General features: G+C 44.6%; 1 long non-coding RNA gene and 1 pseudogene across 1 annotated transcript; both read right to left on the bottom strand.

Annotated features, from left to right (window-relative positions):
- Positions 1 to 1,137: 1,137 nt before the first annotated feature.
- Positions 1,138 to 10,932, bottom strand: LOC139041712 (uncharacterized). The gene is made up of 4 exons (XR_011497433.1): positions 10,626 to 10,932; positions 3,776 to 3,903; positions 3,270 to 3,308; positions 1,138 to 2,878 (listed from the first exon to the last, which is right to left on the bottom strand). It is a non-coding gene; the product is annotated as an uncharacterized lncRNA (long non-coding RNA).
- A 2,652-nt stretch (positions 10,933 to 13,584) lies between these two features.
- On the bottom strand, positions 13,585 to 14,275 carry LOC106834853 (large ribosomal subunit protein uL11-like; annotated as a pseudogene).
- Between the last annotated feature and the right edge of the window lie 2,111 nt (positions 14,276 to 16,386).

Genomic DNA, 16,386 nt, shown 5'->3' with positions numbered 1-16,386 from the left:
GAGAGAGAATGAATGACTAAGATGGTAGCCACAATGTCTTTTATAACTTAATCTCAAAAGTGACATACCATCACTTCTGCCATATTCTATGGTCACATAGACCAATCCTGGTACAATGTGGGAGGGGACTATACAAGGGTGTGAATACTCAGAGACAGGGATCATTGGGGATCATCTTGGAGGCTCGCTACCACTAGTAATAACAATAATAAGACATTTTTACTGAAAACATGTTTTGATATTAAATATTAAATAGATATTTCAGAGTACCTAATCCTCCTAATTATACTTTTCAAGAAATAATGATGATATTTATTTAGTACTTTCTATGTGCCAAGCTCTGTGCTAAGCATTTTACACAGACCCTCTCCTCTAACCCTCACAGTTTGAAAGGGGGTACTTTTAGTTGCCTTATTTCATAGAGATGGAACTTGAAGCACAGAGAGTTGAAGGAACTTGCCCAAGGGCACACCTCTAGCAAGTAAGGAAGTCAGACTGTGAACTCAGATCCATCCATTAAAGCACATACATCATCACTAAGCTATATACTGATTCCCTCTAGTCATAGTTTTGTGAAGTAAATCTCTAACCTACCCATGTTTTACAAGTTAAGGACCACCATTCCAGGTAAGCAGTTCAGGATCTCCCTGTAGTCACAGAGTAAGTAAACTAAAACTCAAAACTGGAAGTTAGATTCGTGGAGTCCTTTATCATGATTAGGATAATAGTTACTTGGTCTTCTCTCCTCCTACTCCCTCTGTCCTCTCTCCACTGCAGCCACATTGGCCTCCTTGCTATTCTTGGAACACTCCAGGCAGGCTCCTGCCTTAGGTCATTTGTGCTTGACGCCCCTGTTCTCATCCCCCAGATCAGCATGGCTCCTTCCATCACCAACAGATTGCGCCATCTGTATCCTACTTAACTCACTTATCTAGGATGCTTCTGTTTCTCTCTCTATCCCAGAAGACAAGCTCCACAGAGGCAAGGATTTGGGTCTGTTTTGTTCACTAAGGATCCCAAGCACTTAGAACAGTCTCCAGTATATAATACAGGCTCAACAATAAATATGTGGTGGATAGACAACAAAATAACAACAGGGGGCTTAAAGTATGCAGTTGATATCCGAGTAGCTCAGTTGAAAATGTAATGGTCAATTTATTTTCCACCCGTAGCTCTTCACATTTGATAATGAAATTATCTAAAGATTTTTGTCCAAATAGATTTTTCTAGAGAGAACCGTTTCCTTTTAATGAATATTTCATATTTGTTGCATGTGTATTTTTTAAACAGAAGAAATGCGTTAGAAATTTCTAGAAACAACAGAAGCTCTAGAAACAGACTGTGTCTTTAACCTAGAAGAGAGGGAAACAAGGTTAGGATTGAAGTACTTCCACTGCCCAAATAATAGTCTATCCCTCTGTATAGTGACCCTGCAAAACCTGAACAAATGTTTACCTTTGACATTAGAAAAAGTCAGTTGAGCAAATGACATTTTATAATGAATGAAACGAAAGAACTTCCTTCCTTTATTTATTCTGGATAATCTATTAATTTTTAGTATGTTTTGTTCCCCCACACATAGAGGTATTGTTCTAAAGAAGATCAGCGTTCCCTCTAACTTTGCCCAGGTCTGCCCAGAACTATTATCTATAATCTTGGTCATTTCAGAATGCCAGTTTGCTAGTTGACAGTGTTTCAACAAAGGTCTCATTGATACTGAGTTTCTTTCTTCAAACCAACAGTAAAAACAGCTAAACGTTATCAGATACCTGCTACCATCATTCCTGTAATATCTCCAATACTTTCAGCAGCTCTACAGGATAGACACTCGAGTTACGAAGCCCAGTGAAGTTGAGCAATTTGTTCAGATCACACAATCAGGGCAGAGACTCAGACCAAGATTATCTGTCTGATTCCCAAATCTGGGCCAGTTTCAAGGTGCCACCCTCTGCCTCTAACCATCAGCCTAAGCAGAAGCCTTACCTAGTCATCTTTCTACAAGTTTTGCGACAACCAAATAGAGCATGGTACATATTTACACTAAAACATTTTCATTGTTTATCTGAAATTCAAATTTAACTGGATGTCTTACATTTTTCTTTGCTAAATCTGACAATTCTTCAGGGAAGGAACCTTGGGGATTGTTGGGTTTAGTGGTTCTTAAGCCCAGAGTGCTTGGCAAAATGATCCAGAGGGCTTTTACAAAATGTATGTACAGTTTCTAGCCCATACGATGTGAGCATTCTGGACTGGATCCTGCTCTGTGAATTTTTTAAAAGTTTTATTTCTTCATTAAAAAAATATTTATTGAGTATTTACCCTGTGCCAAGTACTTTTCTATGCCTTAGAAACACAACAAGAAACAAAACCAGAATTCTGCCTTTGGGGATCTTCCCAGGTGACTCCAGAATTCACCCCAGTTAAGAAACAATGAGTCAAACACCCCCATTTTACAGATGGGGGGGGAACGAGGCCCAGAATGTGTTGCCACAATGGCTCAAGATCACTGACGGAGGAGGGACTTGAGGTCGTCTCCTAATTCGTAGTCCAGTATTTGTAAAGAATATCTCTCTGCTGACCATACGCCCTCAGTTTTACAGAATACTCCCTTTTGAGTATTCCATTATCCCTAAAATTACAATCTTTGATTTTCAAAATATGATGCCAGAAGCCACATCATTCTTAAAATAATATACTTAATACTGCTTGAGGCTCTCCCTTGTAAGCATAACACCAAGATTATAGACGTCAACAGACAGCAGGAATCAAGAATCCTGACCCCAAATGAAAGTGGCAGTTGTTCTTGGCGCTTCCCTCTTCACAGAGTAGGTGTGCAGCATTTTCCGTAGCCATTGACTCATGCATTCTCCCAATAATCCTGTGAATGAGACAGGAAAGACATTACTGGAGCTCCCTTCACAGCTGCGGTAACAGATCAGCTCATTATCAAGTTCAAACAACTCAGAAGTGGCAGAAACAGGGCTCAAATCCAGGCCTTCTCTCTCCAAGTTGGAATAAAATAATCTGAGGGCGAATGAAAGTTTTCCCTTGTTTCTTTTCTTCCTCTTGGAGCATGAATGGGCAGCAAAGGCAGAGGAAACCTGCTGTTACTTGTGTGGCCCTCACCTCCCTGCCGGCTGTGAAGCCGCTCCCTCCCCAGCAGCTCTGCCCTCCTTGCCTCTCAGGCCTCACATTCCTGCCGCATCGCACAGGGTGAGGGCAGACCATTGACTGCAGAAAAAACCCCAACCAAAATGCATGCAACTTACCCAAACCGTGCCCCTGTGCGCTTCCATATGTGCAGGGACCTGTGCAGGAGAGGAACTGGTTTGTACTGAGTTTGAAGGGAGTTAGTGGCCACACTGACTGATTCCTTACGAGATAAATATGAAATCACGCAAAGCCACGGAAGAGGAAACCTGGAAATGAGAGCTTGGAAAAGTGGGGCCTAGGTTTGATGGGGACAATGCTGATTTCTTGTCAAGTTTTCATGAATCCCCAAGGCAGGCACACCCTTTGTTAGGGTGTGAAATGCAAATTCCACAAGAATTCAAAAAATAAAACTGGAAGGGGCTGCTGAGCTCTGTCCCCTAGCCTCCTGTGGGTACCAGGCCACCTTCTGCCATGAGGGATCACGAGCAGACTGGCTGTGACCCACCTCCATCATTTGAAGACTGAGCAGACTTGCCCAGAATAATTCATGCAGGTTCCACCATCAGTTCCTCCACCCACACTCCTACCCTCCAGCACGCACATGCCATGCATCTGCCACCACCTTTAGCTCAGTGCCCTCTAGTGCGCTGTTGATGACCCACTGATTCCAACGATGGCCTTGGAACTTGGAACAAAGTTCTGTTGGCCCCGAGATCCAAGTCAGTCTTCAGTCCAGGTGGTAGAGACTCCCTATATTTATAGAGGAAATATATTTAACATATTTGCAAGAGCAGCCTCCTAAACGGCTCTCCCTGTCTACAATCCCCCCCACAACCATCCTAGATGCATCCGCCAGCTGACTTTCTAAAAGACCGTGTCACTCTCCCACATAGAAATGAAGGCTTTGCATGGTACTGCCTTAAAAACGACAGTGTCTATTCACCTGATAATCCCTGCCCAACCACACGGCTTAGGAAAGGATCAACTCAGATAGTATATGCGAAAATGTAGAAGAATACAGGAGGTTACATTCAAGACGCATTTCAGAGCTTCTGAAGCAGTTCACACGTCTCGTGATTTCAAGAAATCAGAGAAGGGGCCGGCCCGGTGGCATAGTGGTTGAGTTCACTCACTCTGCCTCATTGGCCTGGGATCCACGATCCGGATCCCAGGTGCAGACCTATACAACCCTGGTCAAGCCACGCTGTAGCAGTGGCCCTCATAAAACATAGAGGAGGGTTGGCACAGATGTTAGCTCAGGGCCAATCTTCCTCACCAAAAAAAAAGAAAAGAAAAGAAATCAGAGAACACTGATTTATGTTACTTTTAATATGCGTATATTTTGTTTCTATAAGTGGGCTATTAAATTCCAGGTCTTTCATGTTTTTTGTTAGTTGACTGATATGAAATGTAAAATTTCATACTAGATTATAATATTAAATATCAATTACTATATCATTAAATATCAGTTAAAAATTAACATGGCAGAGCACTCACCTAGTTTTTCCATCACAGGAAGGCATAAAATAAGACCTTTGCTGCCAGTAGCCCTTACTTGCACTGTGTATTGAGAAGGGCAAACGAGAGCTGTAAGAAGCTCAAAAGTTTATGACTCTGAAATTAGCTGGATAAAAATTCTTAAATAACTGAAGAGCTTATAGAATATAGAAAATATTTGCGGTTTTTGTTTGCTTTTTATTTTTATAATGAATAAAAGTTCAGAAAAGGGCAGTGCCTCTGAATGAAAGACCAATGGAATTCTGATCAAAGGCTGAGGTTAGGTTAATTTTAATTTACTAGAGGTTGGGGCTGGCCCAGCGGCACAGCAGTTAAGTTCGCACCTTCCGCTTTGGCAGCACAGGGTCTGCTGTTTTGGATCCTGGTGTGGACCTACGCACCGCTTGTCAAGCCATGCTGTGGCAGGCATCCACATATAAAGTAGAGGAATATGGGCGTGGATGTTAGCTCAAGGCCAGTTTTCCTCAGCAAAAAAAAGAGGAGGTTTGGCAGCAGATGTTAGCTCAGGGCTAATCTCCCTCAAAATAAAAAAAATTTACTAGAGGCAGTCCAGTGCACGGGTTAAGAGCATGGCCTCTGCAGCCAATGTGCCTGTGTCCAAGTCTTGCCTCTGTTACTTACAAGCTGTGTGACCTTGGACAAGTTAATCTCTTTACACCTCAGTTTCCTCATCTGTAAAATGGGAATAATAAACAGTACCTACCCATAGGATAGTTGTGAAGATTAAGTGAGTTATTATTTGCAAAATACTTAGAATAAGATCTTTCACATATTAAATATCTTATAAAAGGTATGATGATTTGAGGAAGAAAGGATCAAATTCAGGGTTACACAGAGCCAAGGACTTACTCAGATTCTGCTATGTATCCTGGTTAAGCAGTTTACCTCGGCAAGGCTGAATCCTCATTTGTAAAATGGCTCTGTGGCCATGTATAAAATAATTCTCTAATGACAACAGATCTGAAGATGGGCCTTTTTATCTGCATATCTAATTAATAAAGGTTTCCACTTTAGTCCTTAGCGTCTGGTCAATAATTTTTGGAGTCACTTAGGATTCTTCCCACTGCAAGAGATGGAAAAAATCCCAAGTCAAACTGGCTTCAGACTAAAGGGAAATTCTTGGCTCATGTACCTGAAAGTCCAGGGGAAGCACCGGCTTCAGGTTCAGCTTGATCAGCATCTCAGCCAATGACCTCAGGACTCAGATTCTCTCCATCTATTGGTTCCCCTTTCTGCAGTTATTGCTTCATTCTCAGGTTCTATGTGATGGCGCCTTGTAGCTCCAGGCTTTTGTTGTCATTACTGTAAACAGGTCCAGCCGAAAGGAATGTGGGAATCTCTCCCAACTCCTCAGCTAAAGTCTCCTTATGTCTGCAAATGGGCATGAGGAATCTTTTTGGAATTACGGAAATGTTCTCGAACCAAGTTGCTCTGATCGTTACACTGTAAATTTACCAAAAATCATCGAATTGTATACTCCAAAAGCATGAATGTTATGGTATGTAAGTTATAGCTCAAGAAAGTCATTAAAAACAGATTTTCGTTGTACCTCTTTGGCTCTGATAGGGTCACACGCCCATTTCTGAACCTATCACTGGGTTGAAGAATGTGATGCTCTGATTGGCCAGGCTTCAATACCACACCGATTCCCTGGAGACAGCGATAAAGTTAGTTTCATCCAAAGCACAGAGACTGAGAGTGGAGAGAGGGTTTGCCAGCTGAAAACTGGGTTAATGGATTAATGACGTTTGCTCCCTAAGGCCCAAGGACCAAAGTTGATCTAGGACCAGTCCAGGCTTCCAGGGCCCCTCTCCCCTCAAACTTGGGCCTGTCATGGGATGAACCACGGCCACGTGACTGTCTTGTGAGGCCTTTTGTTTTCCCTGACTCCTTTATGGCAAACGCCAAGGTGAGATGAACCACATGCCGGATCCTTCTTCTCAGAAACACTGACAGTGGCCGTGCCCAGAAAAATCCAGAAAGTCCTTCTTTCCTGGCCCAAGTACATCATCATTTTCTGCGCTATTAACTGGGTCGGACGCTGCCCAGTGATCAATGGGCCCTCTTGCAGCCCAGCAATATAGGGAGAGCCCCGTGTCACCTCTCTGTGCCCCACGCAGCAAGCCATCAGCCCCATGCTCCCTGAGAACAAACCAGAAACACGCCCTCAACCTTTCTTGTCATTTTACACCCTTTATCTCACCTCTCACTATCTCTTTCAAACTCGATTCTCAGTGCTTGTGACTGTGGGTCCAAATGAGGTAATGGATTAGATGAACTGTCGAGCTCTAGTGTCACTGGTTTTCCAGGGCACAGGGACAGACAGTGCTTGAGGCTCTTCTTTGTTGAATAGCAAAATCAAACAAAAGCAGACATATCCGGAGTGCTAAGAGTGGAGGCACTGTGCTCTACATTCAGTGTTCTTTTTTTTTTTGCTAAGGAAGATTAGCCCTGAGCTAACATCTGCACCAACCTTCCTCCACTTTATATGTGGGTTGCCACCGCAGCATGTCTGATGAGTGGTGTAGGTCCAGCCCAGGATCCGAACCTGCAAACACAGCCACTGAAGCAGAGTACACTGAACTCAACCACTACACCACAGGGCTGGCTCCCATTTGTTGTTCTTTTAATCCTTACAACAACTTCAAAGGGTGGATAACTTATCCACATCTTACAGGGGAGGGAATTGGCTCAGAGAGGTGAATTAAGGCAGCACAGCCAGTCTGAGGCAGAGCTGGGCTGTCTGTTCATAATAACAGATGGGAACTTTTAACCACTAGCTGCCCTTCTGCTTCTGACAAGTCTAGATGTGGTCTGCAGACCCCTTCACTCTCACGGCCAATGTCCTTGAAACCCTCGGCTTCTGATGGAAGGGAAGCGGCCTCTCTCAGCTCTCCTGTGTGAAGCAGTGAGAGCCACTGGCCTGGCTCGGTAAAGCTGTAGGTGCAGCTCCCGGGGGTGCAAACTGACGCCCCACCTGCTGCAAATGGGCACAGATGGATCTGTTTGGCCAGTGCCATATTATCAGGAATAGCTGTAGTTGTTTTTAATTAACTCCAGCGCCCCTCCTGGGGCATCTTCTCTCCAAGTCACTCTGATTTCAGCACTCCTAACAGCATTATCCCAGTCACTTCACACCCGTGGGTTAGTGGTCTGACTCTGAAAGGCATCTGCCTGGAGCGCCTGCCCAGCCCCCTCCTCTACCCTGTAGTGTCAGCAGATCCGAGTGGAAAACAGGAAGAATACATTTTCTCATGGGACCAGTGGTGTATTTGCCTGAGAAACTATAAACTTCAGTCTCCTTATGGATCAATGAGGCTTTTAGAGGTAGGACCAGGGACCTCACCATCATCACATATCATTTTTTCTGTCTAACCTAATCCTCATATCAGCCCTAAAAAGTACACACTTCTGGAATTCCCATTTTACAGGTGAGAAAACAACGGCTCACTCAGCTGCCGTCACTGGCTCATGGTTACAGAAACCAGATCGCAACCCCTTACTCTCAACCACTATTCACTGCCTGTGCTCTCAACCATTAGGATCACCTGCAGAGATCTCACAGCTAACAGTGTCTGAATTAAATCTGAATCTCTAGGGTCTGAGGCATTAGTGCTTTTTTAAAGTGCGCCAGGTGATTCTAATGTGGGGAGAATGCTGCCTATTTGAAGAGGAGGAGATAGGAATTCACACACCAAATGAGTGCTTTTTTGGGAGGTGGGGGATCTGACGTCACAGGGTAGAGCAGCAGATGCCTCTGGGCAGTGAGTGTGTTTTCCCACATCCACGGGAATGGTGCAGGAGCATGAAGTAGCGCTGTGTGATAGTTAGTGGTTGTAGTTGGTTTACGAGAAATGGGGGTTTGAAACTGTGCCCCTCGCTGAGTGTATGACTTTGGACTCTGAGCTTCAGTTTACTCATCACCAAAGATGACCCTCCTTAGCGGCTGTAGTGAGGAGGCAGGTGAGGGCATGCGAGTCCTGAGCTCAGCACAGATGTTGGCACCTTGTGTGCCTAAGTCACTGTCAGCCACTGATGGCAATTAGGACACCACCGCGTGGGCGACAAATACCACATAGTTGCAAAGACAAATCCAAGTTCTGAAGAGTTTCTGCTTTCTCACTTTTTTTAAATTGAAGAGTAATTGAGATACAATATTGTGTTAGTTTCAGACATACAACACAGTGATTTGACATTTATGTACACTATGAAATGATCGCCATGATAAGACTCAATCTTCAGGTTTTTAGAATAACTCTCTTCACTTGAAAATTGACTTCATTTGCCTTGTTGGTTCAGCATCAGGAGTAATTGTCCTAGAGGCGGCTGATTAGTAGCCTGTTGATAAGTCTGCAAACAGGCAGCGGGGCTGGAATGTGGAGCAGGCAATAGAAGGGAGCTCAACGTGCTCTGACCACAGGTGGTGGGGCCCAGCTAGGAGAACTGGGGCCCCAGGAAAAGCTTCTAGTTCTCGGTGAGAGAGAAAGTGGAGGCTGAGGAGGAGTGGGACCCAGGCTCTGAACAGAATGAGTGACAGGAAGCCAGTTTTAGGGTCTGGGGAAGAAGTTGGGAGATTTTTCACAAGGATCCAAGGACCTCCTGCCTGCCCCAACTCTTGGCCATTATTTTTTGGTGCTGTTCTCACCACCTGACAACTCTACTCTCCATTTATCTCAATGTTGTTTATCCTTTTAAGCCCAAATCAAGTCTTTCCTATGCGGTGTCTCTTTGTGGACCAACCCAGATAAAAGTTAGCTTCCTCTGAGTGGCTCTAGGCCTTAAATAATTTTGCCAGGCATTGTTAGTTGTCTTTGTATGCTCACATCTTGTTTAAAAATAATTTTGAGTTCCTGGAGGATGGAGACCATATTTTATACTTCTAGGCAATGCTTCCGCCTCCTACCACAAAGGTTAACACAAGTATTTGGCTCTTAATACATAAAAGTGCATTATTTCCACATACAACATTACAGAACCCAGAAGTCAAAGGCTTGAGGATCTTTAAGTCCAGGAGGGGCAAACTGACCCCTGATCCACAGGCCACATCCCACAGAGATGTTTTATTTGGTCAGGCCAGTGCCCTTTTTTTTTTTAAGATTTTATTTTTTTCCTTTTTCTCCCCAAGCCCCCTGGTACATAGTTGTATATTCTTCGTTGTGGGTCCTTCTAGTTGTGGCATGTGGGACGCTGCCTCAACATGGTTTGACGAGCAGTGCCATGTCCGTGCCCAGGATTCGAACCAACGAAACACTGGGCCGCCTGCAGCGGAGCGCGCGAACTTGGCCACAGGGCCAGCCCCCAATGCCCTTTTTTTTTTGTTTTTCTGGTGAGGAAGATTGGCCTTGAGCTAACATCTGTGCCAATCTTCCTCCACTTTACATGTGGCATGCTGCCGTAGCCTGGCTTGATGAGCCGTGTGTGGGTCCATGCCCAGAATCTGAACCCACAAACCCCTGACCACCAAGGGAGAGCACATGAACTTAACCACTAGGCCACGGGGCTGGCCCTGCCTTTTTTTTTTTTAATATAAAGTTTGAAAGCCTTTAGGTGAGGTGTGCCTGTCCAGTCCTCTGTTCAATCCACTTCCCAATGCTTTAATATTTTATACAAGTTAACTGTCTGGCTCAAGGCATTTGAGTCTGTGAGCCCTAATTTCAGCCTAGCTCCCCAAATTCTTGGATCTCCCCCACAACACCTGTGATGCCTGGCTCTCTCTCCTGCCTATGCTTCCAGAGGCAGGGAGCTTACGAGGAAGTGTGTTCCATTGGTGGAAAGCTCTGAATGAAAATCATAACTACAAATTTACTATTGAAATCCTCTTGGTAGCTCACTGTTTACTGCTGACTGCTTTTCCCATTCCCAGGCATTCCATCACAACATGGATCTGGCCTTTTAGATACATTTTCCTACCTGCTCTTTAGGAAGAAGCCAGGTAACTTAGAACCACATCTGACCTTGTTCTGCCACGATGGGCATCTGAAAGCGACCTTGGCAAATATTCCTCTTCATTCCTGTGGAATATTGGCGGCATGTGTCCATCCAACCTTTTGTACTTCAGAGTGAACTTCTCAGTCATCTTGGAATAATCTTGCGTCTGTCTAGTTCATCCGAGTGTGGGTGAGTGGAGAGTCTAGCATGCACCAGCACCCCAGAGGCTGCAATCCGAGGATAGGAGAGGTCTAAGGGGATCTTATCTCACGTCGCCCTATTAGGCCCAGCCATTTTCACAGCTTTATGCCGTAGAGAAGTTCACTCCTGCCTGAATGCACAGGAATGCAACCCCAGCAATTATTTACCAGATGGAATGTGTTTTCTGTGTTTCTCTCTGTCTTAAGGGAACTCTGTCAAAGTTTTTGGTTGTAGTTTTGATGGAGTGGATTGGAGACCTGTTATAACCTGATGAGCAGGAAAAAAATTCCATATTTTTCTGTTTTCAGGAAAAATAATCTCCATATGAAGGGCCATCTGGAGCACCGGGTGTATAATAAATCACTGTGAACAGCAATTATACTTATTGGGAGCCCAGTTATTTTCTTGCAAGTAGAAACAGGAGGATACGCTATTGGCTTCTGAAAACAATGTTGTCACGAACTTCCTTCTGGGAGAGCCGAAGGTCAGGAAGACCCCAGGCTGTCAGTCTGAGAAGAAAGGAGCTGCTATAGTGGGGGAATGGAAGACTATCTGGATTTTCCTCTTCTCCTTCAGCTGTAGTCCCTACAAAGATCTAACATGTTTTTATCCTACGTAGCTTTTCTTATATCCTTTTAGAAAGTATTACCCTTTGCAATTTGCACTGATCTGTTGATCTTGACCAAGATGCAGGTTTTCAAGGCAAAGTCACTTAGTAGCTGAATGACCTTAAGTGAGCCATCTCCCTCCCTCAGCCACTCCTTCCCCAAGTGGAGAAAGTGGCTAATGGAAATGTACCTAATGTGGCTAACCTCCTGGCACAGAGGGGACCAATAAACATGAATTCCCTTCTCTCTTAAGTAAAAAATCCCAAAGAAGAGGAAGTCGACATGCAAATAACTTTAAATAGCATAATTTCAACAGCAAATAGATACAATCTAAATGTTAGACAATAGGCTGTTTAAATCAATTATGTGTTCTAGATACCACCATTCTTCTATTAACAGATGCCACCCTCCCCCTTCTCCCCATTAAAGGACTGGAAAATCAACTCAGAAAGGACACTGTCTCCCTTCTTTTTTATCACAGTGATTGGTCCAGGATGGACACACGGTTCAATCCAGCTCAAAGGGCTTCCCTTAGATTTTCCTGTCGAAAAGATTTTGTCTTCCTTTTTTGGTGGAGAGTTGTATGACTGACTCCTACATTTTCAGGTGGCATGGCCCCCAGCACATGGAAGAGTCTGGAAGGAGAATGGGAAGTGAAGAATCTGGTGATATCAAGCTACTGGCCCCCAATCCTTAGGTTCCCATGGCTGCTTGGTTCTCACAGTTCAGTGAGCAATCCCAGAATTTTCCCATTAAATTTCCCTTTTCCTTCAGCTAGCTGGAGTTGGCTTTATGTTATGTACAACTGCAAGAGTTTTGACTAACAGCATATGCATCCACTAACATTGACAGTTAGGAAGACCACATAGCAGTACGGAAAAGTGATTTTGGTGAATTTTACGAATAGTGTCATATAAAATTACGTGAATGATATGGGTTGCAGCTACTTAAAATCATCATGCACATGCAAAACAGGTAGAAAAGAAATACCTTAAAGATGTAATGGAGGTTTAGCACCGTAGAGTTACGGGTGCTTTTTTTCCCCTTCATATAACGGGGTCAAAAATTCGGCAAACTACATCAGTGTGCAAAATAAATGTGGCTTGTTTTCTACAATTGACCAATCCTCCTCATTGGCTTCCACTACACTGACCATTAATTGTATCTTAGTCTCTTTGGATAGGAAAGAAGTTTTGGTTTAAAGAGTTGTTTTGTTTTTGTGTTAAGGTAAATGGCTAATCTTGTGTTGTTTCCTGCCCTCCTTCCCAAGATGGTGCCTTGGTGTATTGAGGTGGCAGGTGTGTGATCGTGTGGCAATAGGAGAGTGAGCTGCAGATTTACCCACTGTGATCAGGGTTGGTGATATGGACTGAATGTTTGTGTCCCCCCAAATTCATATGTTCGAGCCCCAACTCCCAATGTGATCGTATTTGGAAATGGGGCCTTTGGGAGGTAATTAGCGTTAGATGGGGTCACAAAGGTGGGGCTAATCCTATTAATCATAGGATTAGTGGCCTTTAAGAAGAGAGATCTTGCTCTCCCTCTGTCTGCATTGTGCACACCAAGGAAAGGCCATGTGAACGCACAGAGATAAGTTGGCTGTCAGCATGCCAGGAAGAGAGCTCTCACCAGGAACCAAATCGGCCCACACCTTGACCTTGGACTTCCCAGCCTCCAGCCTCTAGCACTGTGAGAAATAAATGTCTGTTGTTTAAGCCCCCCAGTCTACGGTATTTGGTTACGGCAGCCGGAGCTGACTAAGAGAGTTGGTGCTGATGTTTTTCAGCAATGTCTCTGGGTACCTGGCTGACTGCACTGTAGATGTCTATGCTTGGGGAAACTGGCTTTTTCTGGGTCCGTCAGAGCTTAAAGGTTTTCCCTTGTGACTTGCTCCTAGTCCCCATCTTGGCTTTGGTGGCCCTGCAGACGCCTCTGTGTCTCAGCCACGTCCTCATCTGGTCACTAGCTTAGGCTGGCCAGCCCATCCCTTGCCATGGCAGCCTGACTCTCAACTCAGCTGCACCCTCATCCTCGAGGACACATGGAGATGTCTTGATGCTTCCTGTGCCCCTGCCAGGGGCTGAGGAGGCTCAGAAGCACTCTTGCAGCCCCTTTGCCTGATAACCATGCTGTGTTGTCAAATAATCCTTTATTGAAATATCTTCCTTTGTGTTTCTTAACTGGCTGGGCATTCCACTGCACCACTGTTGATGTCATCTATGATGTCATGAGATGGTGGCCATCAACACTGCAGCCCACAGACTGGGCAAGCCTCAGGATCTCTTCAACAGTTCCAGAGAGTTCTCTGACTAAAGATCAATGCCACATCTGTCAGGCAATGTTGACAATCCCATCAAAAGTGCTATTTCCACAAAAGTGCTCAAAGTCTTTCTGCTTCTTTCTGTCTCTGGGTGGTCCCTGGAGGGCTTTGATGACCAGGGCAGAGGCAGAAGGTACCACCTCAATCTGACTTGTCTGTGCTGAATGGTCAGTTTCACCGTAATCTTTAGATCCTTCCAGTCACCACATGCCTTGGCAATGTCATGACCTAACTTTTTTTGGAGACAGACCCAGGGGGCCAATCTTGGGAGCCAGGGCAGATGTGGCACTGACTTCCCCACCGGTGCACCTCGGGTTTATGACTTTGATTTCGCTGGGGTTGAACTCAGGTAGGATGGCAGAGGTGACTGGTGTTTGATGAACCCAGATGTGGGACAACCAGAGAAACTTGCACCTTTGCTTCCTCCAAACCCAATGGCGAAAGACCCCTGCTGTTATTTTCATTCTTCAGTGCTACATATTGGCAGGGGCCACTTGTGTGAGGGTCCCTTGGCCGAGTTTCGAATGAGGAACAGGACACAGGTTCCCTGTCTGTTCAGGGTTCTTTTCCTTCAATTTATCCACCCGCATCATCTCAGCCCTGCCTGGAGAAGCCAGGACACATATTACTCACATTTTTCCCTCCAACTTCTGTCCTGTCTTCTCCGGGCATTCTCTTAGTCTGGATTGGAAAAAAATCCCGTCTTTTCTTTTTAGCAAGGACACCCTTTATGTCAAACCTCAGTTCTATCAGTGGGTTAGAGTTCAGAGCCGCTATTCTGACCCTTAGTATGTTAATGGGAGCAACAGGAATTTAGAAAATCCTTTTCTTTTTCTACAGCCTCTGACTTTTAAAGACTGTCTTTCTAGACACTCAAATTCAAAACTTGAAAGCCGGCCCTGTACTTTTCTTTCTCTTTGCATTCCTGCTATAAAAATCTCAATCTCCCCAAGGCATAGAGATATCTCAAACTGATGGGGGGGGGGGAATTCACAGAATATAAAAGAAAACAATATATTTAAAATATATTACCCTTATTACAGTTTTTCAGATTTTCCATAATGTCCTTTACCTTCTCACCTGTCACCCAAACTCTCTGACAACCCCTGCCCAAACTGCAAAATGGAAGATTGATAATATTGTTTATTGAATACTTAGTGTCAGACAAACGTGCTTTTAAACTTGACAATAGCCCTGTCGACGTTCATAACCACACTGAACAGACGAGAAATGGGGCTTATAAAAGGTGACTTGTACAACATGCCGGAGCTAATTTGGGGGAAAACAGTTTAGGAAAGACATTTGCATCTTTTTTGCTTTTGCTCACTTTGGCTCAGAAGTCAGACATTTATTCTAATGCTGCAAATTTAAAATTTTTAACACACACACACAAAAATCCATTAAATAAGTTGATACTTAACGCACTGCTTAGAAAATAGTAAGCTTTCAAAAAAAGGGCAACTATTCTTTATTATTTCTATTGATGGCCCAGGACATAAGCATCATAGTATGCACAGAGGAGTGTCCATCATGGCCAAAATCTTGGTACAATTTGATATTTCCACAGCTGGGCAAGAAAGTAGGTGAGGTGCTTTGGGAAGACAGAAGATCCCGGCTGAGATGGAAACATGGGGTCAGCCTTCTTTTCTTTTGGATGACAATCCTGGAGACCTGGTTCTTGCCCAGCCTTGTCTAATACCATGGCGGGGGGCACTTAAACATCCTCTCTATGGTTTAGTTTCCTTACCCATAAAATGAGGGGTTTGGACAACATCGGATGATCGCTGTGCTTTCTCCTAGTGTTAGAAGGCCTGGAACACTGGTATCCCCAGAGACAGGAAAGTCTAGACAGCCCCACAGAGCTGCATGCCACCCTGACACCAAGGTCTCTCTGCCTTTTGTTATCCTCTGATCTGCCCCACGCTCAACCCCAGTTCAGGTAAGAAGGTGAAGGAATGCGGGGCTAGAGAGAGCAAAAAAGGGGGATGGGTAGAGAGGATGAGACAAGGGCAGACGATGGGAGAGTGGAGAGAAGACAGAGAAATTACACACAAACACTTTTAGACAAAGTGCTACCAGCTACTTGGCCCGAGGAGCTCAAGGGTGGGTTTAGAGGCATTTAATTGTTTTTCCAAATTTTTCTTTTTCCTTTTGTTATGTTAAGGAGATGCAATCACCAACCTCCCTGGAGCAGACCAAGCCTCACCAGAGAGCTTCGCCTATGACCTTTGCCTTATGTTTAATGCTAAGATATCTCCAGGAGGAGCTTGGGCCTTCTTACCGAAACCTGCAGTGTATGCGGAAGCATGTTTTTCATCTGAGCCTCTGCGAGCGAACACCACCTGTTCCTCTTGAATATTCATTCCCCATCTGAAATAAAAGGTCCCTGCTTCTCTTCGCTCAGGGACGCCATGACTTTGGAAATGATTCCGCATGGCCTCCTATTTGCCGCAAATATACTTTACTTTGTGAGACAACTGCTTCTGGGTTGAGAGTCTGATTTAACTCGCCAGGACGGAACCCACTTTGGTTTCAGTAACAAAAGGATGCGTGGGGGCGGGGCGGGGCGGGGGCGGGGGGGGGGGGGCACAGCAGGGTGGAGTCAAAGAACCAAGGTTAATCAAATAAAACAACGGCTGACATTTATTAAGCCCTTGT

The sequence above is a fragment of the Equus asinus genome, chromosome 23 (genome assembly GCF_041296235.1).
Source record: "Equus asinus isolate D_3611 breed Donkey chromosome 23, EquAss-T2T_v2, whole genome shotgun sequence".
NCBI classification, from domain to species: Eukaryota; Metazoa; Chordata; class Mammalia; order Perissodactyla; family Equidae; genus Equus; species Equus asinus.
This window is presented reverse-complemented; position numbering and strand designations above follow the sequence as displayed.